Genomic DNA, 17,688 nt, shown 5'->3' with positions numbered 1-17,688 from the left:
GGCAGTCATAGTAAATACTGGTGTCATGCAAATGGCACCCATGCCAGTGGCATGTAAAAGCACCCATTACATTCTCAGAGTGGTTGGCGTTAAGAAGTACATCCAGCCATAGAAAGCATGCCAAACCAGACTGAAATCTGGTGCAGCCTTCCAGCTTGCCAGCCCTGGTCAAACCATCATACCCATGCCAGCATAGATTTCAGACGCTAAATGATGATGATAAATACGATGATATATATTTATGTATAATCACAATTAAGGTTAGTTGAAATATGTTTGTCACATATTTCAACTGCTAAAGGCAAATACACTGCAGTTACTATGGAGATAAAAATCTCTCTTCTTGGAAAAAGGTGTGAAAACACCAGATTCGTTCAGTGTTGCCATCTCTTGGGAATCTCAGACATCGATGTTTTGAGTTTATTGAATCTTGTCAATGAGATGTACCTAAGAGAGGCAACTCTGAATGAACTAAGTAAAGCTTGTAGCTTTATATATAACTAGCAGAGATACCCAGCATTGCATGTGTTACATGCAATTGAAGAATTAGACTTTTCTGTTATATTTTCTCTAATGAATTGGAATACCTCTGATTCGAATTTTATCAAAATTGCAGATGAGGGTTCTTTCCCTCTTTACACACCCTAAAAAGTTTTAATCATGATACATGTATCCCATACTACTGATCTTTATGCGCAGAATCTAAAATTCCAGTCTTATGGAACCTGTTAAAAGGATTTTGCTCCTGAAAAATGGATGTCATGGAGCTCCAAAATGTGGGAGTTAAGGCCCCTATTGGGGGTGGGTGTCTTAATGTCAACCAGAGAAGTTGAATTGTTGATAATCTTTTTAACTTGGGTCTTATATGTATTGTTTGAATTACTTTGAAATAGGAAATATATGTATGTTCACTGGGTTTGTAAAAGAGAGCAAAGCTATAGGAAACCAAAAGACGAATGATCACAATAAGCAGTCAGCTACCCTACCCCAGTTGTTACTACTCCCCAATGTAGGATTCTTCACCACAGAGGTGACAGGCACAGCCGTAAGATGCATTATGGATCTATAGCAATTGGAAGGGTGTGACCCAACTCAAACATTAACAACTGTGTGATGTGAGGGCTAAGGGGAAATGAAAGTGTCACCTCTGAAGTTTGCAAAATGACCACTATACCGATAGATAACTGGACAGAATAAATTTACAATCTATAAATGTCTTTCAATAACCAGTCACTCATCTGGGAAGGCCTTGAAATCAATGTTACCATCGGGGACTATGTGCGACCCAGTGATAATAAAAAGACTCAAAGGAGGTCTGCAACCAAATAACTTTACTAAACACTTTGAAACTGAATCAGTGGAGGCAAAGATGCAAATGTCATTTACTTGACAATTTATGCACCACATTGCAGAAATCATAATCTAAGTATATCTGAAAGCAAACTCTTATACTGTTGTACCACTGAATTACAAACAACGCTCATCTTTTATGCTAGGATGACCCTATAGCTTCCAAGAGTACAACTGTATTCATCATTGCTTAGATAAAATGACTAAATTGTAGGTCTTAACTGGTACGTATTCCACCAGTTTCTTCTTGTGAAACCAGTAAGTTATGGGGATGTATATAAACAAACAGCAGTTGTGAGGCAGTGATGAGGGAGAAACACAGAGACAAAGACACACACATACTCTTACATACGTACATACATATATATATATATATATATAATTTATTTTATAGGAGGAGCTTCTACAGGACTAGAACTGTTTCATTCAAATGAAATCATTTGAATGAAACAGTTCTAGTCCTGTAGAAGCTCCTTCTATAAATAAATTAATTTACTCTGCTATGTATTGAGTACCTTATTTACTGTGGTTAACCCCGACTCAACCCAGGACCTACATATATATATATATATATATATATATATATATATACATATATATATATATATATATATATATATATATATATATATATATATATATATATATATATATATATATACATGTATATATATACATCTATATATATATACAATTGTGCAGATGTATACATATATATATATACACACACACATAATATATATTATATATATGTATGTATGTATGTATTTATGTATGCCTGTATATATGTGAGATAATAGTTTCACTGTAATAGTTTCAGTATTAAAGAGAAACTATTAAAGTGAAAATATCTGACATTACAATAGAGAGATGTCATTGTTTCACTTTTGACAAGTAATACTGAAATAGTGGAGGAGATATGATATTGCTCTGGGCTTGCACTAGGCAAGAAGTTAAAAATTGGTTTGGCCATGACACTACATGGACCCCAAGTAAGGCATGTATAAAATTCAAATGAAATTGGTTGTGTAGTTCTCAAGTTTTAGTGATTCACACACAAACACATGTACACACATTCTCATCTTTATATACATAGATTCGGCCAATACATTGACCGATTTGTGCTAGTAGGTCATGCAATTGAAAAAATAACAAAATGATGGTGCAAAGCAGTGTTTACGTAGAATCACAATTTAGGTTAGTTAACATATGTCTGTCACATATTTCAACAACTAAACGCAAATGACCAGCAGTAGGTCCATCCCATCGATTCCTGAGAGATGCCAACTCTGAAAGAACTGGGTGTTTCCATACCATTTTTTACCAGAAGAAACATTTTGATCTTCTTATAGGGAGATTTTTTATAGAGAAATTTTTATATTTTATATATGTGTGTGTGTGTGTATGTATGTATATCTATATATCTATACCTCTCTCTCTCTATATATATATATATATACATATATATATATGTAATTTTATATGTATAAGTATATATATATAGATGTGTGTATATATACATATATATATGTAATTTTATATGTATAAGTATATATATATATGGATGTATATATATATATATACATATATATATATGTAATTTTATATGTATAAGTGTATATATATATGGATGTGTATATATTATATATATATGGATGTGTATATATAATATATATTGATTGTGTAATATATATATATTTGATGTGTATATATATATATATATATATATATATATATATACCATATATATACATATATATACATACATATATATATACATATATATACATATATATACATACATATATATACATATATATACATATATATTCATATATATATATATATATATATATATACATATACATATACATACACACACACACACGTATATATATCTGTATATATGTGTGTATATATGTATATATTTAAATATGTGTATACCTATATATATGTGTGTGTATATATATTATATATATATATATTATATATATATATATATATATATATATATATATATTTAAATATGTGTATACCTATATATATGTGTGTATATATATATATATATATATATATATATATATATATATATACACAAATTGAGATAGGGGTTGTAAATGCAACTCTCCATGGGATAACATATATCCAATATACTGCTAGTGAAGTACCCAACAAAGTTAATACATAAATGTTAATGATTGCGATGCAATCAATTCATTTACTGTATTATATGGGCAAAGGTAAAATGATTTACCACAAATTACTAATACAAGATAAGAAAATGGAGAAATACATCTAAATCAAATATCAATTACCAGATAATACTCAATCACATACTTTATTAAACCACCACATAAGAGACTGTGGGGTTAAATATAAAAAGCAGAACAAAACAGTGTACATAAAGGACTGTACATAAAAAAGTGTACATAAAAGGGTAATGTTGTATAATAAGTAGAATATATATAAAAGAGAATATAAATATAAAGAATAATAGGGTTTTTCCCAAGAATAACAATTTGAGGAGTAATCCACATAGTGAGGACGATACACTATGGCTAATAATACCATATGTAATGCAGATTAAAACAGATATAGTCAGAACAATACATAAGGTGGTTTTTCTTTTACGGTTGGTTTGTTGGGGGTTGTGGGATTTCTGCGGCACAGGCGTGGGCCCGGGTGGCACTGCACCGGAGTTTGTGCACCCGCGTACGCGTGTGCGTGAGCGTCCGCGAGCACGTCTGTGCATGTGCATCAATGTGTGCACTCTCGTGCGCTGTGCTTGCAGACATTCGCGTGTACTTGTACGCGTGCTCTGGTGTGCATCTTGGTGATCGTGTGTGCGAGAGGGACGTGTGCGGTTGTGTCCGGCCATGAATTCGTGTGTCCATGCGGGGGCATGCATGCACATGTATGTGCATGTGGGTGCATTCTGAAGTATCCACTTATACTTACTATATTAGGTTTATCTTTGTGCCCTCCTTAACTTGTATTCCATTTTATTTATATATTTATCTATACATGTATACATATATATATATATATATATATATATATTTATATTTATTTATTTAATTATTTATTTTTGTTTATTTGGCACTTACTAATCTATAATTAATTTAATTTATAATTAATGAACTTATATCTAAATTAATAGTAACTTCTGTTTACTTTTTGTGTATGTATATATACGTCTTTGGATGGGCAGACATATTTTAATTTATGATTTAGTGGATGTGTGTTGAGGTGTCGAGGTGTGTGAAAATGTGTATGTGTATGTATGTATGTTTTTGTACATATAGGTATGATCATGGGTGGATGTACGGATGTATGTTTTTATTACACATATGAGCACGCAGGTGCGTATTTGGATATGTATATATGTATATGCGAATATTTATTCATGGGTCATGGGTAGATATAAATATAGGTTTTATTTGTACGTATGAGTGCGCAGATATATATTTAAATATATATGTGTGTGCGAAAGTTCCCTGACACAGTATACGAGAGTGTATTAATATTTATGTGTATATGCGGATGTGCATGTGAGTGTGTGTGTTAGTGTTAGACACTGCTGCCTGTACTGATTTGTCTATAAGCCATGCGATGACAGACATACACTCTGCAATTTAGTGAATGTGTAGCGATGTGTCGGGGTGTATTCATGTGTGTGTGCATGTATGTGTGTGTGAGTTTCTGTGTGGATGTGTGGGTTTAGGGTTAGATATGGATGTGTATGTTTTGCTTGTGCGGTGTGGTGGAGGTCGGGCGGCTCTCAATTGACCAACCGTGAGGAAGATAATGATAATTCTAAATTCAAATCCAATAGTGTATTTATGTCATAAAGAAAATTACTAACTGGAACCCGGACATGCATATGTACCACTCTGGATCCTAATGTAAGCGTTATTAATAATATTAAGAATGATAATAATGGTAACATTAATGGTATTGACAACGATAATGATGCTAACTTTAATGACACTTTAGAAATTAGTACGAATTAATATAATGTACTATTGACTATGTATATTTGCATCTAGGTACTAATTTGTGTATGTTTATTATCACAATATTAAGTCGAAAAACTGAGACATTGAATGTGGAACACATATATATGTTTACTAATTTATATTATTTATTTATATCATTATGTATATGTATATTTTTATGTGAATAGGAGTGTGAGTATATGCACCCATATGTATATGTATATGTTGTATTATGGGTATGTACCCACACCCATGTGGGTATATATGTAGACTGATTTACATTACATAATCTCCGAAGAGGCCTTATGATATTTTTGTAAATGTCTCATTTATATCTACATATTGACCTACCATAAAAGGCTAATATTGGTAAAATGAGACATACTTATCTACATGGCCGAAACAGCTGTAAGATGTAATCTATACTTATATTTATATTTACTTATATTTATATTTACTTATAATTATATTCTCTTTTATATATATTCTACTTATTATACAACATTACTCTTTTATGTACAATTTTTTATGTACATTCCTTTATGTACACTGTTTTGTTCTGCTTTTTATATTTAACCCTACAGTCTCTTATGTGGTGGTTTAATAAAGTATGTGATTGAGTATTATCTGGTAATTGATATTTGATTTAGATGTATTTCTCCATTTTCTTATCTTGTATATATATATATATATATATATATATATATATATATATTATATATATATATACATATATTTATATCATCATCATCATCATCATCTAACGTCCACTTTTGATGCTAGCATGGGTTGGGCAATTTGACTGAGGTCTGGTGAACCAGATGACTGCACCAGGCTCCAATCTGATCTGGCAGAGTTTCTACAGCTTGATGCCCTTCCTAACGCCAACCACTCTGAGAGTGTAGTGGGTGCTTTTACATGCCACTGGCACGAGCGCCCATCAGGCGGTACTGGCAATGACCACGCTCAAATGGTATCACCGGCACAGAAGCCATGCTCAAATGGTGCCACCAGCACGGAAGCCAGTCTGTTGCTCTGGCAACGATCACACTCGGATGGTATTCTTAGAGCTCCACTAGCATGGATGCCAGTCATCGAATTTGATTTCGATTTCACTTGCCTCAACAGGTCTTTGCAAGCAGAGTTTAGTGTCCAATGAAGGAAAGGTACAGATAAGTGGGCTGATTACACCTCTGGCATAAGCCACGACATTATGGTCTCACTTGGCTTGCCAGGTCTTCTCAAGCACAGCATATTTCAAAAGGTCCCGGTCACTAGTCATTGCCTTGGTGAGGGCCAATGTTCGAAGGTCATGCTTCACTACCTCATCCCAGGTCTTCCTGGGTCTACCTCTTCCACAGGTTCCCTCAACCGCTAAGGTGTGGCAATTTTTCACACAGCTATCTACATCCATTCAAGCGCAGCTATCCACATGGCCATACCAGCACAGTCATCTCTCTTGCACTTTTCTCTCAAGGTACTTACACTGTCGAGTATGCCCACTGACATTACACATCCATCGGAGTATACTGGCTTCATTCCTTGCAAGCTTACGCATGTCCTCAGCAGTCACAGCCCATGTTTCACTGCCATGTAGCATGGCTGTTCGTACACATGCGTTATAAAATCTACCTTTTACTCTGAGCGAGAGGCCTTTTGTCCCCAGCAGAGGTAAGAGCTCTCTGAACTTTGCCCAGGCTATTCTTACTCTAGCAGTTACACTTTCAGCACACCCGCCCCCGCTACTGACTTGGTTACCTAGGTAATGAAAGCTATCAACTATTTCTAGTTTTTCTCCCTGGAATGTGGCGGAAGTTGGTCTCAGAGCATTTTCAGTGTTTATTGCTCCTGAACATCTGCCACATACAAAAACTATCTTCCTAGTTAGCCTTCCTTTGACATTGCTGCACCTCTTATATGTCCATAGCTTACACTTGGTGCATCTTATAGAGTTTCTACCTATGCCTTTTCTACAAATTAAGCAGGGCCATCTACCTGAAGGCGTTTGTGATTTGTCTACCTTCCTACTTATTAGGACTTTGGTTTTAGCTAGGTTGACTCTAAGGCCCTTCCATTCTAATCCTTGCTTCCACACCTGAAACTTCTCCTCCAGTTCTGATAGTGACTCAGCAATTAGAGCAAGGTCATCAACATAGAGGAGCTCCCAGGGGCATACTGTCTTGAATTCCTCCATTATTGCCTGGAGGACTATGATAAATAGGAGGGGGCTGAGGACTGAGCCTTGGTGGACCCCAACCTCTACCCGGAATTCTTCACTGTACTCGTTGCCAACCCTCACCTTACTAACAGCATCTCTGTACATGGCTCACACAGCTCTCACTAACCATTCATCTATCCCTAGTTTCCTCATTGACCACCAGATAAGGGATCGGGGGACCCTGTCAAAGGCTTTCTCCATGTCAACAAAAGCCAGGTACAGAGGTTTATCTTTGGCTAGGTATTTCTCCTGCAGCTGTCTTACCAGGAATATAGCATCAGTGGTACTTTTCCCTGGCACGAACCCAAACTGCATATCATCTAAACTAACTCTCTTTCTAATTAGTTGGGCCATGACCATCTCCGTGACCTTCATTACTTGATCCAGCAACTTGACACCTCTGTAATTATTTGTATCTAGAGCGTCACGTTTACCTTTGTAGCAGTTGACTATTATACTGCGACACCAGTCATTGGGTATGACTCCTTCGTGTATCACCTGGTTAACTATACAGGTGACTAGGATATAGCCGACACTGCCAGATATTTTGAGCATCTCTGCAGTGATTCCTGATGGGCCGGGGGCTTTCCCTGCCTTCATACTCTTGATTGTTTTAACTACCAAGGTACTGTCAATTTGGATAGCTGGTCCTTCTGTTGGGTCGACATTCGGCAAACTCTCTTTCTCCCATTCATTCTCTTTATTGAGCAACCTTTCATAGTGGCATCTCCAAACCTCTCTCTTTGCAGCCTCATTTAGTGCAAGTGAACCATCATCCATACGGACACATTTCTCTCCTACCACATCACGATTCTCTCTCACACACTGTCTTGCAACACGGAATACCTCAAGTCTTTGGTCCTCACGGCGCAGAACATTGGCAAATTTTTTCTTATCTGCTTCCCCTCTGGCTAAATAAACCTGTCTCCTAGCTTCCCTTCTGGCAGTCTGATACAATTCCCAGCTACCTCCGTTCTTCCGGTCCCTCCAAGCCTGTTTCTTTTGTCTAATAGCCCTGTCAACCATATTGTTCCACCACCACGTTACCTTGGGTCGAGATGGGACTTTGCTCCATTCACAGATCTGGTCAGTGGCTCTCAGCAGATTGTTCCGTAGAAACCTCCAGTTGTCTTCCACATTATGTGATGCTATATCCCCTTCTATTTCGTCGAAGGCTTCGAATAGTATGTCTCTAAATCTCTGTCCATTTGCAGGATCTTTAAGCTTCCAGACCCTTCTCCTCCAAGCTGGTCTTCTTCTGGGTAACCATTTAGCCCTGATCCTGAAGTCGCTAACTACTAATCTATGTTGAGGGGTACATTCTTTGCCTGGGAAGGTTTTGGAATTTATAAGCCACCCTCTTTCCCTCTTTCTGGCGAGGATGTAGTCAATATGGCTAGTGTGTCTGCCAGAACAGTAGATGACTAGGTTAGAGGTGGGTTTCCTGAAGTTGGTATTGCAAACCATAAGATCATTTGCATCGCAGAACTCCAACAGCCTGGTTTCCTCCTCATTGCAAGAGCCAAAACCGTAGCCCCCATGTATGCCATGGAAGCCCCCGACATGCTGTCCAACATGTCCATTGAAGTCACCAGCCACAAAGAGAAGGTCCCTGTCATTTGTCAACAAGGTAGTCTGCAATAGGGTGTCATAAAATCGGTCTTTCTGTCCTTCCAGTAGCCCCGGTTGAGGGGCATAGGCTGAGATAATGGTAGCTGATCTATGGTGAAGCACTAATCTAATCTTAAGAACTCTCTAATTTTAAGTACTCTCTAATCTCAAGTACTTTCTAATCTTAAGTACTCTATGATATATATATATCACTTTATTTCACGTTGCTCCAGTTCACTCAGCTGTAGAAATGAGTTGCGACGTCACTGGTGCCAAGCTGTATCGACCTTTGTCTTTCCCTTGGATAACACTGGTGGCGTGGAGAGGGGAGGCTGGTATGCATGGGCGACTGCTGGCCTTCCATAAACAACCTTGCCCAGACTTGTGTCTAGGAGGGTAACTTCCTAGGTGCAATCCCATGGTCATTCATGACCGAAGGGGTCTAAATATATACTAGCAGTATAACCCAGCCTTGCTCAGGATTAAGTTACGATTATTAAGCTAATCATGTTCTTTATTTCAAACCAAACTAAGTAATATAGACATCAAATTTGGGCGAAATCCGTTGAAATTAGTTATATTATATATGTTATATATATATTATATATAATATAATATAAATATATATGGGCAACAGACACGAACACACATATACATACGTACGTACGTACACCTATTGCATGTTTTGTGCACGCATACATGTTCATAAACAGAAATGAATGGAAAAAATGCTGTTAAATTTGTAGATTAACTCTTACACGATTTTCACTAAGGAAAAAAATCGTTTTTTTTTTGCGTGTAATCAACTACTCTGGCCTCAAAACCCTTTTTGTTGTCCATGAAACAGAGTGGGGTGTGGTGGAAGCCTCGGAAATTGTACCCATTTATATTGTGTAATTCACTGACAGATTGTTACTCCCCTCTTTGTTTCTTTGTTGTTAAATAAATGGATTGTCAACAAAACACTTTTTTACTTGGCGTAAAATAAAAACAAAACTCTTTCGCACCCAAAGTAATGTGTGTGAGAGAGAGAGGAGGAGAAAGATGAACAATTTAAAATAAATATATTGTAATTCGTTTTTGGATTTGGTTTGCAAGATTCTTTATATGAGTTCGTGTGTTGAAGCATATTCTGTTGTGTCTGGGGAGAGTCATTTTCTTTTTGTGCCTTATTATTTAACACACTCACCGGTAAAATTTCCACTTATTTCTTATTTTTATTTTCCTAAAATTTTCGTTGCCTCTTGCAACCTTTTCAATAGTTTTGACTCTGTCCGTTATTTACACTGCGTCCCCTAGGCAAGAAGTTAGACATTTTTTTGCCCATGACACTACATGGACCCTAAGTAAGGCATGTGTAAAATTTGAATGAAATTGGTTGTGTAGCTCTCAAGTTTTAGGGAAACACACAGACAGACACACATTCTCAGTTTTATATATATAGAAGATAGATATAGGTGAAGGCTTGACTTTGTGGTAAGAAGCTAGCTTCCCAACAACATGGTTCCGGGTTCTGTTCCACTTCATATAAATACATATATATATATGCGTGTGTGTGTATATATATATATAGGCAAAGGGTTGACTGTGTGGTAAGAAGCTTGCTTCTCAACCACATGGTTCCAGAGGTTGTACTACTGCACATAAATCCATATATATGTATATGATTTTGTGTCTGTGTTTACGCCCCTTGTAAATCAGCAGTTCAACAAAAGAGCAAAAGAGAACGAGTGACAAAACATAAGTTTTGGGGTCAATTCATTTGTCTAAACATTCTTTAAAGCAATGCCCCAGCATGGCCACAGTCTATTGACTAAAACAAGCAAAGGAGTTATAGGATTAAATAATCCTTTCTACTATAGGTACAATGCCAGGAATTTTGAGGGAGAAGGCTAGTCAATTGCATTAAACTAATATTTGACTGGTACTTATTTCATCGACCCTAAAAGGATGAAAGCAAAGTCAGCTATGACAGCATTTGAATCAGAATGTAATGACATGAAAAGCTGTTAAGCATTTTGTCCAGCACGTTAGCAATTCTGCCAGCTTACTGCTTTTATAGGATTCAATAACAATTTCGAACTTAACAGTGACACCTCAGATTGTAGTAATCCTTAAGTCAGCTCTGATCAAATCAGCATATGGTACATAAGTAATTAGACAAAGAGGTAGGTGAAATCAATAGATATCTAGTGTCACATATACCATTCCTAATGGAAAACTATACCATATAATTTGATATGCGGTTATTTATTGTATAGATTGAAGTGTAACAGTCCAACTCATAACCTTCTTTTAAAAAATTATCCAGCTTGTTTTTGCATATGAACAGGTTTCAGCAGTGTTTTCAGTGAAAGTGATAAAAGGCTTCAGTTTGAGTGCAACAGATGTTTCCTAGCATTTACAGATGGGTCTCTGCATTCCAGAGGTGCTTAGAGCTCTATGGGGTCACTGATGATGATGTTATGTCTCTGTATTTTTTGTTTGCTTAAATGAGTGAGCGATAATATTTTAAGATCACCATCATCATCATTGTTTAACAGCCGCCTCCCATGCTGGCATGAGTGGGATGGTTTGACAAGAGCTGACCAGGCAGAAACCTGCATCAGGCTTTTCTGACTGTTTTGGCACGATTTTTACAAATGGATGCCCTTCCTAACACCAACCACCCAGCAGAGTGGACTTACTGCTTTTTACATAGCACAAGCACAGGAAAGGTCAATTTTGGCAAGGTTTTTACAGCTAGGTGCCCTTCCAATTGCCAATCACTTTACAGTGTAGACTGGATGCTTTTTAAGTGGCACCTGGACTGATAGGGTCACCAAGTAACCTGCAAGACAAAAATCTTTGTTTATAGTATTGTTCTAGAGTGTTGCAGATGTGTCTGAGTGGCTGAGCTTGATTGCATTTATATATATATAACAAAAAGAACAGTAAGAAACAACCCCTCACATATATTCAGGTGTTCTTTCATTTTTAGTAATCCTGCTGCATTGAATAAGAAGTCTGAAGGTGGGATCTTTTTTTAAGCTTGTCATTTTCTTTATTGTTATTGTTCTAATTGAGAACTGAACAAGCTGACATATTATCGAAGTCATTCCGGTCTTCATCATCTAGTGTTTTTATAGGTATCTAGGATTACATTATCTAATGTATCATCCCCAATTTTAGATGGAGGGACCAAAAATTGGGATGATGCATAGATGCACCCTGAGCAGTTTGTGATTTTTTTTGTGTAGAGATAGGAACTCAAGCAGGAATTGTACAATCCACGAGGGATTTATATTCTTTAAACTTGTTGCAAGTTATTTATTCATTTAGCTACTTGAAGCTTTATGTGGTGTTAGTTTGTTGTGTTGGGCGTTGTTCTTATATTTTTATCTAAGTTTGGTTATTTAATTTGTGTAATTTAAGTTATATTTTTATGAACATTATGAGGTGTATTTTCTAGAACCTTCTATGAGATTACGGTGAAGATATTACGAAAGGTAAAAGAAGCCAGGAAGTGCATTGTGTTCAGTTTACCGAAAGTTTTTAACTATAAGACAAATGAGTTTCGAAAATACAACTGTCATCATTCCGTTTAAATAAGATCCAGTATAATGTTAGTTTCTTAAAACAAAAATTGTGAAAACGCTAAACCAATAAATTGTAACATAAAAGCGAATTGTATTTTCTCTTAATTTCAGGGACCAGTATGCACCCCGAGAACAATTTAGCAACATCCACACACTTGTTTGGCGAAAAATTGTTTTATGAGTATAAACATTTGTTTGTTTGTAACAACACCTTAACGGTGGCTTTAATATTTCTTATCTGCAAGCTAAAGATAAAATCTGAGTTTCGAAAGCAAACAAAGATAAAACACACATAGATGGAATTAAGAAACTTCGGTATTGCTTGGAAACTCAAACATATTGCAGGTACAAAATAACTGATTCTTTTTTACCGGGAAGGTTATTTTAACTCTAATTACGTTTACGAGAGGTGTTCCTGATCAAACAAAAGAGAAAAGGAGGTAAAGGCAAATAGGAAGCCATCATAAATAAACGTTGATTCATATGGAAATTTGTTATATATATTGATAGTTGTCTACTGCCACAAGAAATTAGAAAAACATAGTCTAAAAATGTAAAGAGTTAAAACAAATTTTGCAAAGGAATGTATCAAATTTTGCGTGATATTATTTAAGAAGGGGCAAGGCAGTAATCTGTCTATATATTATCTGTAGATGATATATATTCTTCCTTTGCAAAAACACACGTAAGAAAGAAATGCAAATGTTATTAATTGAAATTCTTATGCATTATCTATGAAAACGGCTTTTTAGCCATACAATTAATTTCGTTATAAAAGTAAACCCCACTTGTATATGACGAATTATTGATCGTTTATCTTCATACAAGACATAAAATTATTAAAGACGCGGAAATGAGATTCTATGAAATTCATAGTTTTGTAAAAGACATACAAATGTTATAAATGAAATGAAGTGGATTACAACTCAAAAGCGAAAGTGGACCGCGGAATCAGTTTGCCGGGAGCTTTTCTCGAAGTCTCTTGCCTGCCTGAGAAATTATTAATTGATAAATATTCTAATGAAATAATAAAATTTATCCTGATACAAAGCACTTAAGATTACTTATCACAATGATATTCTTACTGGATCAGTAAAAAGAAGTAATAATAATACAAATAATCTAAGAGATAGGCTGAAATAGGGTTTTTTTGGCTTCAAATGAAAGAAATATATGACGTGTTTAGACGCTCCGTCTTGTAGTACAAAAATAATACATTTATAAAAGAAGAAAAGAAACAAAAATTCAAAATGAAATATGTGAAAAACTTACTATATCCTTTTTGGTAATTCGTTTTTCATACATAAAACAGAAAATATATCTATATAGATATGTATATAAATATATTTTTAAGTATGCGTCACACGGACTCTCGGTGATGCAGACAAATTGCAGACAGAACAAGTAGAGTAACTTGCAAGATTAACAAGTGTTGACATAATTATTTCCCTTGCATATCGATTTCTCAGAAAGGCACAAGGTTTCGCGATCTATCAAGAAATGCCATGCCGTGGTGTTCATACCCCTTTTGTTATCATCATTAGTGTCCTAAGTGAAGTAATATGATTTCAATTAAAATTGAAACCGTGCTTTATATATTTATATATATATAGTTGAAATTCACAGAAAAACAGACGAAGACAGGTGTATAAGCAACAAGCAGGTATATTAGTTTGACACTCGGGAAAGAGAGAAAGTTTACGTTTCGAGCCTACGCTCTTCAACAGAAAGGAACACGAAGAAATATTTAACTTTAATATGTATATATGTGTGTGTGTGTATGTATGTAAGATCCAAATATCGAGGTGTAGGAAGAAAGTTAGCTTCAAGCAATCCGTAGTGAATATAAAAAACAACTTTCTGGAACAATAATGGTTTATTGTTGTGGATTTTTTTTATATCGAAGTACGATAAACTGAACATCTGCAACATTCTGATTGAATCTTCCATACATTAACATGTACCTCCTTGCGACAGTGTAAACTTTCATTTAATCAAGATATCCTCGGCATGAAGAGTAACCTGCGGTATAAACCTCGCTTGGATAATTACCACTTCTAAGGTTCCACTTGCTATGAAACAAATGTAGCCCAGATCTTATCTACTCCATTCCATAACTCTTGTGTATGTGTGTGTGTATGTATATATATATATATAATATTATTGTGTGGTAGGCCTGTTTATGGGGTTACCCTGGGTTTCTCGCTCATAAGGGGTTTAGCCTTACGGCGTATCTTCAATCCCCAAACACTGTTGGCCTGAGTATGCTTCTCCGGATTTATGTATTTCTACAAATGATATGTATGTATTATGTATGTATGTGTGTGTGTGTGTATTATGTATGTATGTGTGTGTACGCGTGCGTGCGTGTGTGGGTATTGTTAATTATATTCTCAAGTACATTACGTAGTTCTGCTACGTAAAAAATAAAGAAGAAAAACGTAAAATATACAATTAGTAAATAGGAAATTCCAGAATCCAGGAAAATTGTTGACGATCTGCACTGGGATTTTTATAAATTCACTACTTCACTTGAGTAATTAGATATATAAAGCATGGTATTTACTGTAAATTATAAAAGCTTTTTGTATCGTGTTTGTTGGCATATTGCTATTTTCAAGCAATGCTGAAGTCGTATGGGTTAAGAAGAACTGTGCTTTACGATCTGAAATAAATTTTTCGAAAACAAAGCATCTGCCTGAGTTTGGTTTTTGTAGTACTTTAAGCCCTAACTTTAAACCCTAGTCTTAACCCAAACCCTGAACCCTAACTCTAAAGCCAGCCCTAATCCTACATCCTAATTGAATCCTTAACCAATATGTATACCAAACTGTACAAAATTTCATTGAATATTAATGCCCAAAAAGCATCATGAATTAATCTGTTTATTTCAGGTTTTGAAATTTTTTAAATTTTAATCAGTAATGTACAGGATACCCACAAAATATAGTAAACGACCCAGTTATAGGCAAAGATAGATTTTAGCATCAGGGAAAATACAGCGACCTAGTTTCAAAAAAAGTTGTATTCATCATTCTGCTATTTATGTTTAATTTGAATCATAATTTTTACCCAGTTGTCCTCAGAAATAAAACATGCACACTGAATATCAGAATTTTCAGCTTAACTACAAAAATCTTTTATTTCATTCATAGAATAGTATAAAATATATAATATTCTTCTTTAAAATGTTAAACTTTTAAAATTTTACTGATTCATATTTATGATGTACTTATATAACTGACCACCTCCCAATTTCCAACTGCTTCTCAACCATTTGCCAACTACTAACTGAAGTAAGTACAAAAAATCCACTAATTGTATATCTACACTCCAGTCTCTCTTGCTATTTGCTATGAAGGTCAGCAAATTACAGCAAGAATATACATTACATTATTATTCTATTATTCTGAATTTAAATCTTTTGAGGTAATTTTATCTCTTGTCTTTCCAACAGGGATAAATTTAGCACTACTGAAATGAATGCAAGCATGGTTATGTGATTAAGAAGCTTGTTTCACAACTATGTCATTCTGAGTTCATTCTCAGTGTGCAATACTTGAAGCGACCTACACAGCAAATATTGTTGACCATTTGGTTTGCAGACATGTGAGAAGCATCACATGACCAATTCCAATCTAAAACACAAAAGTAAAAGATTCACTATGTTTGTACCACTAGCTGTCAAGCATGGTGATTCAAAAATCATAAGATTCCTGAACATAGCCAGGTCTCTCAAACTGAGGTCCGTGAAAGAACAATAGGCTCCTGATGAGAGTATGTCATGTGTGGCCAAGAGAACTAGACATTCTCAGAGATCAGGTATCATCAGGAGAGCCATGTATGTCCAGTAGGTTCAGGAAATCATCAACAACTACATCCTAGTAAGCTGATAAGAGCAACCATTGAGAAGATAAAGATAGCTGAGTGTACAAGTATTACATAATGAAGAGAGAGCACGTTCAGTAATATCTGGAAGAATCATGTGATCATGTGACCTCAAATAATATGCAGCTGCCTGATTCTCCTTATTTAAACCCCATAGATTATCTGAATATCACTCATAAGGTATGAGTTGACCTAAGGCTTAGAAAATGACATACCTGCAATGCTATACAGGGGGATCAAACCTGGAACTCTATTGTTGCAAGGAATGAGATTCCACACCTGAAACCTCATTCCTAAACATTGAACAAACTGCACCTACACACGCACATACATATGTACACGCATACATACACACATATATACATTTATATATCTATACAAAGGGCTTCTTTTAGTTTTCATCTACCAAATCTACTTGCAAGGTTTTAGCCAGCCTATGATTATAGTAGAAGATACTTGCCCAAGGTGCCACACTACGGGACCGGACTAGGAATCATGAAGTTTGGAAGCAAACTTACCACACAACCATGCCTATGCCTCTTGTGTGTGTGTGTGTGTATGTATAACAGTTTATTTAAAGTAGCTACCCTCAGATTCCAACATGACCTTAAGATGGCTCTGGTACCTGGTGCATGCATTCCTAGCTGCGTTCCTGGGAAAGTCTTCAAACATGTCCTTGATCTTGGCTATCAAACAGTTCAGCTTGGGTGTTACAAGCAGAGTGGTTAGTGTCTTTCTCAACCATGGCCCACACATAGTAATCTATGGGATTACAACTGAGAAATTTAGGAGGCCAGAAATCTGGACTGATGCTGTCATAGAAATTCTCTGACAACAACTTCTGACTCTTTCCAGAGGTATAGCAAGGAGCAAAATCTTGCTACCATACATATCTTCTTCCAGCAACAACTCTCTCCAGCCAGAGTTTGACCACAGTCTCCAGCAGCTTCACATAGCCATCTGAATTGAGCTTATGGACTTATTCAAAGATGTGAAACAGTATGATGTTACCTCCACTGCAGACACACCCAAAGACCATAAGTTT

The 17,688-nt window shown here is 35.7% G+C and overlaps 1 protein-coding gene across 1 annotated transcript in view; it reads right to left on the bottom strand.

Annotated features, from left to right (window-relative positions):
- LOC115211942 (multidrug resistance-associated protein 7) overlaps positions 1-14,403 on the bottom strand; it is a 49,995-nt gene extending 35,592 nt beyond the window's left edge. The window contains exon 1 of the mRNA XM_029780700.2: positions 14,028-14,403. The gene's annotated coding sequence lies outside the window, so the exon portion shown is untranslated. The remainder of the gene's footprint in view (positions 1-14,027) is intronic.
- Between the last annotated feature and the right edge of the window lie 3,285 nt (positions 14,404-17,688).

Source organism: Octopus sinensis, linkage group LG1, assembly GCF_006345805.1.
Source record: "Octopus sinensis linkage group LG1, ASM634580v1, whole genome shotgun sequence".
Taxonomy (NCBI): domain Eukaryota; kingdom Metazoa; phylum Mollusca; class Cephalopoda; order Octopoda; family Octopodidae; genus Octopus; species Octopus sinensis.
This window is presented reverse-complemented; position numbering and strand designations above follow the sequence as displayed.